The following is a 13,867-nucleotide window of genomic DNA, read 5'->3' on the forward strand; positions in this document are numbered from 1 at the left end:
TCGAACAGACGCTATAATGCTGGTCATTATGTGCAATTTCTGGAACCAATTTTATGATTATGTTAATTGTGAGTCTGGTAATGGTAGCCTAGAATAAAACAATATAATACAATGCGCAGTCACATGAGGCCAATGTCTGCATTTGAAATTAACTTGTATATACTTGTATGAGAAGGTAATAATAGAAAACTTGGAGATATTATACATACGGGTATTTTACAAGGCTTAGAGTGCTCGGAACCGTGCACAAGCAGAGGTTGGGAACAGAAAATATTTGATTGCCTCTGTAATAAATAATAATAAGGTGAACACCTAACTCACCTCATCAATATATCATTTCATGTCCTTTACTTTATCTAATATATAATTTATACACACACATTAAAAAATCACGCAGTATACTATATACAGCTGTACGTATATTTATCCAAAAAAATGTACTTTGTACTATATATGATTACTAATCAGAAATCGTAACATGTTAATTGCATATATACAAATACAATAAATACTGTAAATGCATGATTTTTAAAATAAAGCACAATAAAACAAAAATAAAATAAAAGTAATACACGTAAATATTAAGTGTACAAGCTACAAATGTTTAAATGGACCTATATTATCCACTCAAATATTATTGCACATCATAATATGCTTCCTATGCTCATATAACTTTACTGCACGTTTTTTATGAGCATTTGTAAATAAGAGTATTGTTATTCTTATACATCAGGGCTATCCAAAGCACTGCCCGCTGGCCGGATGCGGCCCTCGGTGCGATTTTGTGCGGCCCGCCTGTGGGTTTTGATTTTCACGAGCGAAAAAATAAAATAATCCGAATCAAAATGCGTATTAGATATTTTAATTCTATCACTAATCGATAATCTCGATGTTCGTAATTTTATTTGGTGTTTTTACATCACTGTATACCCACGTGATTTTCAAATATTAGATGTGTCAAAGAAGAGTTCTTACACGGTTTTGTTCCCACGCGCATGCTCCTGGCGCTCACGGGGAACCTGAGCGCGCGATTAGTGTTGTTCGTTTGTTCAGTTATTGAGGGTATGTCGCAAATGCTTACCAAATTACTAGATACGTATTGTGATGCGGCCCTCGGATAAATCTTTTTTTTTTTTTTTTTTTTTTTTAATGCGGCCCTCTGATTACCTAAGGTTGGACATCCCTGTTATACATAATGCTATTCTTTTTATTAGTAGTAGTATATGTGACTATTATGGAAGACCAATAAAGATGATTATTTTTCAAATTTATTATTATTGTTTATTTATTTTGAACAGCTGTGAGTTATAATCCTTGGGTAAAACAGAACATTGAAGCAAAATGTGACGGAGAGGACTCGGGGTATGAGAGCATTGGATTTGTTATAGGGCAGAAGAACTGCCCATAACTAAGGTGGCTACATTGCCTCTTATTGGGAAAAGTTATCATGTGGTCTTGACTTGGGAGGGGTAGCAAAACGTGGAAATTCCAGTTAAGAAAAGGTATATGTGGAACTATAGGCAGGTAATTACGATATACTTGGAAGCAGCTTGAAGCAGTACCGTGGCATATATTTTATGGATTCAGCGCTTCTTTAGACTAACTAGCCCTGAGTCCAAGAATTTCGAGTTTCGTTTCCGAAACTTGTTCCGAACAAGCATGCTTCTGAGTAACATAATAATAAAACTTAAAGCGAAGAATGTGGACGCTTCTGAAAGGGGGCAGCGATTTGCTTACTACAACTAAATTCCTGTACGACTTTTCATATGAGGTATGATGTTTTTCTCTCATTTCTACAGATGATTTTTATAGGTAGCCAATTTTGTTAATACACGGTACTGATGTGCTATATGGTTTTGCAACCTGTTGTATGTGGATCATATACATATATTATTATTATTGTTGTTGTTATACCAACATCCCTTGAAGTCAAGACTCACTGAGAAAGGTAATAAGATGCACTCTAAGAGAGACAATATCTATTATATTTCGTATTAAATTGATTCCATGTTTGTGCGCTTACCACATCATTTAGCAAAGCATTTTAGTTACCAATCATTTTCCATATATATAAAAAAAAAAAAAAAAAAGTCAGGCCGCACTCTCTCTTACGCACGGCCCTTTATACAATTTCCAAGATTGACCACCTGGCTCTATCTCCTTTCCTCCTTCGCTCATTTGACAAATATTCTGGATATCTACTTGATAACTCTCTTCTGCCTATTTACCAATCACTGCAATGTGTGCATTCGCTCAACCTGGGTACTGGGTTTGTGAATACTTATTGTTATCATAAGTATGTCACAAGTCCGATACTGCTTTTGTTATCCCCATCTGTACCTTTTCCAAAACTGGCTTCTCTCCTAGAAATCCAAGCAACGAAATCTGTGTACAATAGTCCTAATGTGGTCTAAAGCCTTGTACAGTGGAATGACAATATCCTTCTCTACTTTTCAATGTTCATCTTAGTATAGTGGCATTTCTTTGTGCTGTTTTTATCACTTTTGTAATATGTCCTTGGAATTTTCTATTCATTAATATCCCAAAATATATCTCGCTTCCGACACTTCCTGTAATATAACGCCTCCAATGTGTGACAGACAGGTAACCCTCGTATAACGCGGATGTTAGGTTCCACACAAATGCCGCGTTATATAAATCGCGTTATGCGAGACTCAGATCACATATAAAAAGTAGGGTTAGGTTCGGTTCCGAAATCATTTTTTTTTTAAAGATTATATAAACAATGATATATCCACCAAAAAAAAATATTTAATTCAGGTAATTCATGTAACTTAAGAAAACATACAAACTATGAAACAAATACATAGTATAAAATTATAAAAAAATATAAATTGTACGTAAACGTCATTATACATAATGCGTAAATGTTTTAGACAAAATAAAATAAAGTGCATATTTTAATCGTCATCAGTCTTCAAAACGAACATTTCGTAGATGTTCTTTATTTACGAGTGGCCGGACGTCGTCATCACTTGAAATCTCTTGGACATCATTAGTATAATTCTCATTGCATACTTCGGTTGGTTTAGTTATCAAGAAGTCAGTAATAAGATCTTGCTTACCACTATGATGCAATGTTTTATTAAGTTCATAATACGGAGCTAAACAAATATCCAACTGTCTCGTGAATTTTCAGGAGCGCTCCATTGGGAGATCATTATCCATAAAATGACTTTCTTGCGAAGTCCAATTTCTTTAAACTGAATTCTTTAATGGATTTATCACAATCAAAATCTTCGGCAGAACTTGCCCCGCCATATGTTTTGACTTCATCTATTAATTGGACCAGTTCCTCCTCATTTAAATCTATTTCTCCATCAATTAGTTAATGCACTAATTTCGTTTTCAACCATATCGCAAAAGTGCTCTAAATGGCCATTACTAAAAAATATTTGTTTACAAATTTTTTTATAGTAATGTATAGTTATTTTTTATAGTTACATACTGCATTAATGTATGTAACTCACCAAAAAGTAAAGTGCTCAGCTTGAGATTAACACACTTATGATTTTTAATGCGCTTTCCTGGCAGAAAACGGAGACAATTTTCAACAATAAATGCAGTACCCCCCACTGATCCGCGGGTTCTCTATCCGCGGCTACAGTTATCCGCGGTCAACTCCGGTCCGAAGATATTAATATACGAAAGGTCAACTTACGAAACTTTCATAGTGTCTACAAACATTCGGCTTTGAAATAATGGATCTAATATCCACTTTGCTTATGTAATTTTACATCCCCGAAATGAAGCCGTATTATCTCTTTCTTTTAGTAATAGACAGTTCTGCTGATCCAAGAGATAGTCCAACACCAGGGCAACTCGTTGCAAAGGTGGAGAAAGCTACAAACATCTGAGGTTGCTAAGATTCCATTCACATTCAGATAACTTTATTACAGTATATTGTTATAATTGTTCTGTTTTATTATTAATTTTTGTTTGTAATCTCTTACTGTGCGTAATTTTATAAATTAAACTTTGTCATAGGTATTTATGCACAGGAAAAAAACATAGTATATATATATATACATATACACACACACACACACACACACACACACACACACACTGTAGTATAGTGTATATACTGTACAATAAAACCAGTAAAAATTACTTATTTCATTTTTTTATTCGTGTTTTTCTTTTTACTGGGATTTCATGTAATTGTAGCCTTGTTATTTTAAATATATGAGCTGTTTAATAAATGATATACGCAAATTGTCAACAAGTTTCACTAGCTATTCTGTCTGGCTTCTTCAGGACAAGTATGACAGTACACAACAACGTTTGCTAGTTAAAAAGAATGGAGTAACACAGTCAAATAAATTAAAACTGGCGTAACATCATAAGCATGGCGCGTGGTGTCTCAGTCATTGTTGATTGAGCGCGTTATATAGTTTTTAGCGAAATGAAATGTCCTAAAGAAGCCAGACAGAATAGCTGGTGAAACTTGTTGACAATTTGTGTATATCATTTATTAATATATGGTCAACGAATAAAACCAAGAAAAAACTCAATATAATCTGTTTATTTCTTTTCTCGCTTTAAGCTTGTTTATGATCTCATTGTAGACAGTTGGTTTTCATCCCCCCCCCTGCCAACTGGTCTTTTTGCTTTCAAATTCTTATTAATTTAACTTGTTATTTCTGAATCCGTCATTTCATCCTTGCACTGTGATATTTAATTATGATTTATATTTATACGATTCTTTCCTGTCAAAAATCACCTGTTTCTTTCATTATATTTATCATTAGGTATCTGGAAAATGCATAATGTTACAATAATGAAGCAGTACTGGTTGTTTGTCTAATACACGGTTTATAATCAGTGGGGAAACGGGCTTAAATTTTAATAACCAGTTCTCTCCACTTCACTGTCAGTCTTTGTATTTTACAAAACAGACACGCGGAAACAAATGCCCCACGTCCCCGAATCATCTAGTGACCGATGTTGATTGGTCTTTAAAATTTCCTCATCAGTGATGTAATATCCCATCGTGAAACACTCCACCGGGAGTGGGAAGAATTTAGCGGACACAATGAAAGCTGGGAGGAGTTTCACGAAAACCAGGGGGTCCATCAGTCAGCTTCACGCCAAGAAAGGACGGAAATTGGCGCTCGTACTACCGTTCCAGTCGGTCTACATTTTACCTACAAATTTCAAATTAATGGAGGTAAATGAATCAACGCAGAATCGATTTTGTCTGGCCACACATATGTACGCAAATATTTGTGTTCAGCTATACTAACTACGAAGATGCAATTTTATACACGCGAATGCCGTAAGCTGGTGTTAGATTTAAAGTTTTTCAGAACTAAAATTTTAAGAATTGTTAACTGAATCTGTACATTCTTAAAATTCAGCCGGTTTCTCATCTCTCTCTCTTTTAATTTAGCAGTCGGTACTAGGGAACCAGTCTAGGGAACCTTTGTTATTATAACTACTGGTTATAATAACAAAAGACCAGTAGTAACCTAACCAGTAACCCTCCCAGCTAACGTGTTGTCATTGAACCCCTTTCAAATCTTCAGAATTTTGTTCAGTCCCCACATTACAGTTTTCACGCCATGGGAGTTTCTCTTCTGCCAACAAAATGAATTTGATGGCGGTTTTGCTTTATTTCTTTTTATTTATTTAAATGGAATATTTGCTGTCGGTCATAATCACACCTCTATTTTGAACATTATTACTTTAAAGTCCTGTTACTCGCTTTTCAAGTAGCTCATTCCCAGGCTCTCTTGATATGCCTTGCCACCTGAAGGCATTTTTTTTTTTTTTCTATTCATGTGCGTGCGCGTGTATCAACACAATTCTTCAGGTTGTTCCATATTAACCGAATTAAATTACTTACAACTGCAATAAGTTTCCCAAATGAGGCAATATACTACTGACCCAGTTATCTCCTGTTTGTTGCTGTTGTTATTTATGGAATCCATTCTGGTTGAACCACTTGTTTAGAGTGTCATTCACAACATGACTTGAACGATTCGTTCAATACTGTACTTAATGTTTCATTGTTTAAAAAGCTACCTTAAGATACCTAATAAGAATCCCAAGTTATATAAAGTACACTGTGTTTCAACCTCACTACATTGTCGAAGTCACTATGAACGTGCTTGATTTGGTACTCTCTCACGAGTATACGTGGAAAATTATTAGGACATATAGTGCATTTTCCCCCCATCTCGTCTCCGTCGTGAGTGTAGTTGAGCAACCCACCTGTGACCTGAATGTGGCCACACTCATCCGGTATACTGGTTTGGCGTAACTACTAAGTAAACCAGTCATAATGCAGTTTCGTCCTGATTCGTGTGTGTGTGTGTGTGTGTGCCTGGACATCTATCTTTCTGAAATGAAATGAATCTGGTAGCTCAGCACGGTATTCAACTCTTGTAGTTCGCTTTGCTATCACGCTTCCTCCTATAATACTGTGTTTGCCCGCTGGCGCCCTCGTGCTGTCGTCGGCGTCTACACAACGGTTTTTTTTGCTTCTAATATTGCCAGCCTTTTGTGACAGAAGCTTTTCATTATAAAGAAGTGGTATCTGTGAACAACACAACCAGGAATAGGCAATTCAGATGGAAGAGAAGGAAGTAAGTGTTTTTCGATTAATATCTATAAGCAGTTTTAACTCATGTCGATGATCGGTTACTATTATACCAATTCTGTCACCGAGCTGGCGGCCACGGTAACGGTTTGAAAGTACATCGCCATATTTTAACTAATTTGAGGAGTATGTGCAAATCTGAACAAACAGGTTATATGAATAATGATAATCGACATTTATTTAGCTTTCAGATGTGAACTGTTTATGGTGATTCGTGGATAGTTTTCTGTGCATTAGTTATTGTAATATCATTTAAACCTAATTATGAAACTCTGAATAATCTTGATATTTCTTTCGATAGATGGCGACACATACCCGCAAAGTCGAACCCGAAACGACTGTTGTATTGCTTTCTTGTACTCTATTTGCTGATAACGATTTTTGTATTCCGAAAGTTCTGTTTGTATGTAAAGTTAGGTGTTAGCATCTCAAAATATCGAACATGTACGGGAAAGTTCAATATACGTACGCCTCCACGTTTTCACTTTAATTCATTCTACTTGTTGCTCAGTTTTATTCTATTGGAGAAAAGGAAGTGAACGGAGTTTTATTTAATGAGATGAACACATTTATTATTTTTATGTTTTTAAAAAAGTGATCTCTGCTGCTATATTATAACAGAAAAAAAAAAAAAAGGAATGTTTCCCACTACATTATTACCATCTAAAAATAATTAATATACGACTGCCTTCCTCTGTCATGTTGGTGTTATTCTAGAAGTTTATTATTATTTTAGAAAAATACTGATATTTCGTTAATTTGTTGAAGCAAAACTTTTCACTGTGATACAATATTTTGTTGAGGCAAAATTTTTTACTGTAAATTGCATGGGAAAATAATGAAAATAAAAGGCGCCACGCTGTGGTCCATGATTTTACAACAGTCCAGATCATGTACATTTTTAGTCGGGCCGAAATGAAAGCCGAACCTCGGAAAACAGTCCAATTTCAGGTAGAATTTTTTTTTTAATTGTTTGAAAAGAGTGGGCGCAGGGGAGGGGATGTTAATGATATACAGAATTAATCTTTTTGGGAGAAGAAAGGGTGCAGCAGCCATCTAATCCATTTTTACAAACTGGCTATAAACCAAATATACATCGATTTTAAGAATCTTTCTCCCTATCTCTCAGCAACGGACAGCTGTTATTTTAAAATATTTTGAGAATCACTTTTTTGAAAATACTGTACTATATATGATCGTTCAAGATTGTCTGAGGCATTTGACAGGATTATTCCTACAGGAAACTGGTTTTTCTTTCTTCCAAAACAATCGGTTTAAAGACTACATATGCAATTGAACAGACAGAGAAACGTGGTTCATGACCTTAGCTGCTTGATCGTAAGTAACATCGAACTGTTAATCACCTGTTCGTTATTTTAATACTCCTGAGTATTTTTTCAGACACATCTTTCGTTTCTCGTCAAGTGCAATCCAGAGCTCTGAAATTTCGACGCAAATGTTACATATTTTTGAGATCGTGAATAATTAATTTGCAATGTAAATCTATTATTATTATTATTATTATTATTATTATTATTATTATTATTATTATTATTATTATCTGATGGAGATCAAACATAGAAATGTTTCGGGTCACTTTGGATCTCTAATAGAGAGATGATGGTCTCATGCTGTACAATGAAATTCATATTACATCTAAAGATATTCACAAATATCCATGCTTACAGCGAGATTCGAACCCGCAGATTGTTTATAATAATGTTATAATAATATTATTATTGTTATAGCATCTCTTGGAGTCCCAAGATTATAACTAATATAATATAATACTTAACAAAAAAATATATTCTTCTTTCAATCCTGTACCCAAGAGTAAGCAAACCAAGTTTGTGCGTGAAGTATCTTCACGATTGGTCTACTTGTATATAGAGGCTGTTGACTTCACATCAGTTGCCTTAATATCGCATAATGTAAACCAGTGATTTTCAACCTTTTTCATAACACGGCACACTTAGACTAATTATTAAAATTCTGCGGCACACTAAAAATATATTCTTTTAATTTTTTTGATGATCTGCCAAAAAATAGACATAATTTTGATTGATTTACACACATACACAAGAAGATGGAAGACCAGAACAATAATAAATAAATGCGCAAATTACGACATTATTTCTTTCAATTAATTTGTTTTCATAAATCTCGCGGCACACCGGTTGAAAGTCGCTGATGTAAACACATTATGGGAGGAGCCACTAACTAGACCGATTCCACCTTTCTTGAGGGTTCATCAGCGGAAGCTAGACCCGGGAAGATACTGATTAAATCAATGCAAAAGTCATATTTTCAATATGCAAGTATTGCAAAACGGTGTATCACTGTATTGTTAAATACTCTGGGTCAAAGATATGTGTAGAAAGTTTTACCTCTGGGTTTAGCTCTCAGTAAAGAGACATCAATAAAGGTCGAAACCAGTCTGGGAAGTGGCTTCTTCTCATAACGGTTTTGCATTATGGAATGTCGAGGTAATATGAACTCAACAACCTCTATATACATATAGACTGTCTTGAAGGTACACCATACGCAAACTTTGTTTATGCTTGGATAAAGGATTAAAACAAGGATTTAATTTCTTGTGTGTAATATACTGTGCAACCTAGCGGTAAAACTCTTAACAACATAAATCAAAACAGACTAAGGACTTCATCTTTATGATGTTCTCTGACTGCTGACTGTTCATATGTTCAGAAAAAAAAAGAAAAAAATATATATAAACATATTGGTTTAATTTCTCACATCACAAATGACAGCCGAGTGGATGCCAGATAGTTTTCAATTTCGGGTCACATTGTATTGACAACGGAGTTGTGGGAACACTTTTCCGTATACTAGTTCATTCATGCTGCGGCTTCAGGATATTATGTGAAGCGGTAAGCTCAGTATACGGAGACTTGAAAAGTTCCAGCTGTCGTCGTTTGGAATCACAGATGAGGAAACTAAGGCTATGAGATCAGTATATCATTTCTGTTAACCGCGTGTATTCCTAAGAGGATTTGCCTGTTTGAGTGGAAATCGTTGCATTTACAGGTCCTGCAGAGTACAGGTACATCAGGAATTTTTTTTAAAACAGTTCTTCGTGATGGCAGTTTCGTTGAAAATTCATATTACATAATCCAACAAATCTGATGGAAATCAAACAGAACTGTTTCGGGTCACTTGGGTCTCTAATAGAGAGGTGATTGTCTCGTGCTGTACAACGAAATTCATATCACATCTAAAGATATTCACAAATATCCATGCTTGCAGCGAGATTCGAACCCGCAGCTTATTGAATAGAAATCAGTTGCACTAACTACTTGGCCAAGGAGGCTGGCTATTTTGTGCTCTAAGAAATTTCATTTCAGCTAAGATTCTGCTTTCAACAGTATGCATCTTTATTATTTTCTCCCATCCCATCTTCCTTTTATTTTGTGTGTGTGTGTGTGTGTGTGTGTGTGTGTGTGTGTGTGTGTGTGTGTGTGTGTGTGTGTGTGTGTGTGTGTGTGTGTGTGTGTGTGTGTGTGTGTGTGTGTGTGTGTGTGTGCGCGTGTGCGTGCGTGCGTGCGTGCGTGTGTGTCCTGTCACGACCAAATCTGATTATTACTTATGATAGAGCGGTTATTCCTTTATCTGCCTTGCTTGTAAATTGTGTATGTTCCTTTTGGATTGTGCCTATTTTATGGTACGCAAAACCCGATTTCCCAGGAGGAAAAATCCTGTCATCACTGTATGAGACCTAACTCACCTTCAGTTGATAAGAACATATAAATGTTCTTCGCGTCCTAGATAAGATTCGGACCCAGGTCTTTCAAAAAGGGCGGCGTCGATAATAGCGAGTTACAGAGGCTTTTTGTTTATTCTGCATTTATTCAACAATATTGTATAAATATCGTAAATGATAAAATAAAGAAGAATTAGAAAGAATATAAATAACGAATAGAAAGTGGAATATCACCAGTGGAGATAATTAAATACAAACCGAAAAGAGGGAAGGGTAGAGAAAGAAATCTTGAAAAAGACTAAGAGTATACTCATTTAGATATTGAAACAGACATCTATCCTATGATCTGGAAAGCAGAATAACATATATTAGAACAGAGATGATACATATACGTTTTTTTGAATTTTGCTAACTGTTTGAAAAGATACATTCAGCTGCTCGCAGATAGCAAATTTGAGATAGAATTTTGGTGTGATGTTGCTTCAGATTCGAACAGGCTGGTCTGATAACAGAAGGGGGATTTCGGTTATTATTATTATTATTATTATTATTATTATTATTATCACATCACACGGTTCCATGTTGCCCGAGTGTCAGTTTCTGCACTTTGCCCAGAGGAAATGGAAAGAGATGCAAGATCTAAATATAAAGGTGGATAAAGGAATCAAGTTTAAGAAATTTTGTCATGAACATGACAAAAGGATTGCTGTCATGCTGAGAAGGGCACGGACATTTGGAGATAAAATAATTTGCTTGTGCCATTTGTAAGACGCTAACTAGACGAACCTCAACCATCTGTACAAATATGGTCTCCTGAATATCTTTGAGATAAGGAAACGCTGGCGAAGATCTGGTGATGAGTAACCAGGATTGTGTTAGGAACACGAAATGCTGAATAACAGGTTTTTATAATGTGGTTTGCCGAGAAGGAGATTTGATGGGGGGGGGGGGAGCAGTATGACTAGCATTGCTGATCAAGGTAGTGAATGGATGATGGGCGAACAAGATGACAACCTTGAAAGCTGTGTAAGAATTTTGTGAGCAAATAGAATAAGAAGTATATTCTTTGCATACAGAGTAGAACGAGTTGAATGTATTGTGAGTGAGCCAACACTAAAAGAATTCAGTACAAGTTTGGATATCCTGCGATGCTCTAGCGACTCCTCAGAGGTCCGGAAATAATAAGTTTGCGACTATCGACTTTATTTTTCTTTTTTTTCCCCTCCCTCTGTTATGGCTCTTAACACAGTAAAGATTCTCAACCCACTTCTAAATGTTTCATAAACATGCTATGAGCAGGTTTGTAAGCATTTTCAAGAGGGGGGGGGGGGATAGGTTCGCATTCGCTGTGTGCAGAGGCGTAGTGAGGCTATGGCCAATGTGGCCCCGGCCATATTCTTGGCCATGGGCGCCAAAATTCCTCACGACGTCTCTGGCTGTGTGCTATATATCTGAGAGGAAAATCTCTTACAAATTACAAAAAGTAATCGTATTTTCACTTGCTCAACAATTCAGAAACCCTTCGGTGAAGTAATTCACAAATTATTTTTCGAATCCATCACGATCATTTCTATCATATAATCAGAAATCAGAAAAACAAAAACTCTGCCTAAACCGCTCTGAGATGTAATAGGGTTTTTTCCTTTCGTAAAACAGATCAACCTGCCAATTAACACACACACACACACACACACACACAGTGCTACATTAAATTCCTGCATATACAGGATGGCCTATAAATCACGAAGGGTTTTAAAATGTGAATAACTCATAACTAATTAAAATAACCCATCCAGGTTCTATAGTTCATTATAACAAAAGAAAATAAAGAATAAAATAATAAATAAAAAAGTTTAAACCCCTTCGTGACTTATGGACCACTCTGTATACCTCTCTGCTACAGTGACAGTCTGAAACCAAAACAAAAGCGCCCCTAGAATATTGTTCTTGTTTTTTTTTTTTTTATCTGGCTCCCATCCTCACGAAAGTTTTTTTTTTTTTTGTATTTTTTCCATTTTTATTATTATTATTTTGTATTTTTCTTTTCTTTTTTCTTTTTAGACACATTACTGGTGTAATATGTAATAAAATGAAATTAGGGGATGTGTGGTAACCAGTATCAGTTCGGAGTGCAAATAGAAATGTGTCTTTAATTTTGAGAAAAAAAAAAAAACAGGTTCGAATCTATCTTATATCAGAGAACATTTATAAGAGCTTTTCAACTGCATGTAAGTTAGTAGATCTTATAAAGATGTTTTTCATCCTGGAAACTTTTTTTTTCCCTTCCACAAAACAGACAGACCTTGCTCCATAACCCTAAATAACAACAATCAGATACCAACGACACAACCAGGACTTCTCTTTTTCCTTTCCCCTCATTGTGGTGTTTCATATAATGAAGTTTCATTTTATGCAAAATAACATTTGAAAGTGAAATGAAAAAGCTCTTCTGGCCAAAGAAAAATACAGATCTCAGTGCTCTATTTCCTTGATTCCTAGATGTGCGTACTGGAAACTGCACTGTGGCGATATTATTTCATTCTTGTATCCTGGACGGATCTTGTATCCAAGACAGCACAGCTGGCTCACTTGCTATTCCGAATAAAAAGAACAGAATCCTCTCTTAAAAGGCCACTGATGCGTTTCTCCTGGGGCGTAAACATACGCCCGTCCCCTTTCTATCTCAGTTTCTAAGAAATGTTTCGTTTTGAAGCAATTAGCTCAGTGGTAAGATGCTCACTGCTACTTCCAAGCATCCTAGTTCATGTGAAATTTACGCCGAAGATATTCTTCTGTGAATAGCTAAATAGACAATGTTTTAGTTCACTGCTAGCAATGCACAGAAGGATTAGTCTTACTATAACATATTATTGCTCTAAGTTGAAGGACAAAAATATAATTTATCTAATTTATCGGAATGATAAATACGAACTGTGATCCAATGTTTATCAATATGACGTTTTAAATAGTTCCGATTTATCTAATAAAACTCGATGTCTCATTTGCGAAGCGTCTTGTGGGTCAACTGAAGAAAGCACGACAAAGCTGAGGCTTCATTTCTATGGTATTCAATATCTTGATTTTTCTGTCTGTTCATAGTAAGATGACCGGCAATTGCACCATAAACATCTGAATAGTGAAGTAGACCATGTCGAGGTTTTACGGATCTTAGTAGTGATCTCATCTTGATAAAGGGAACATCAGAAGGAAAGAAACACATGGGAATCTTCGGAAATAACATTAGATCTTAAACATTTAAATATTAACCAACTTGTCTGAATACATCCTTCATTAATCAAGAACGTTCACGTGAATGCGTAAATACAGAAAGTTGGGAACAATTAGAAATCATTTTAAAAAAATAACATCAGTTTCTTTTATATAACTGCATAACAGTTGTCACCTTTGTTGGTTTTTTCACCTTACTGTTTTGTCTACTAGACTGTTTATTTACACCTCAAAAAATCCTCTACGATTGGGATGAAACGTCACGTTACTAAGTGGATAAATGTCATCAA

At 35.5% G+C, this 13,867-nt stretch overlaps 1 protein-coding gene across 9 annotated transcripts in view; it reads right to left on the reverse strand.

The window, feature by feature from the left end:
* GABPI (zinc finger DHHC-type palmitoyltransferase GABPI) overlaps positions 1 to 13,867 on the reverse strand; it is a 281,497-nt gene that overhangs the window by 135,901 nt on the left and 131,729 nt on the right. The window contains exon 3 of one of the 9 annotated variants that reach the window (XM_090406032.1): positions 210 to 284. The exons of the other annotated variants lie outside the window; for them this stretch is intronic. The gene's annotated coding sequence lies outside the window, so the exon portion shown is untranslated. The remainder of the gene's footprint in view (positions 1 to 209; positions 285 to 13,867) is intronic. 9 annotated transcript variants of the gene reach the window in all.

The sequence above is a fragment of the Typopeltis vanoorti genome, chromosome 16 (genome assembly GCF_054136105.1).
Source record: "Typopeltis vanoorti isolate ZY-2024b chromosome 16, IOZ_Tvanoo_1.0, whole genome shotgun sequence".
Lineage (NCBI taxonomy): Eukaryota > Metazoa > Arthropoda > Arachnida > Uropygi > Thelyphonidae > Typopeltis > Typopeltis vanoorti.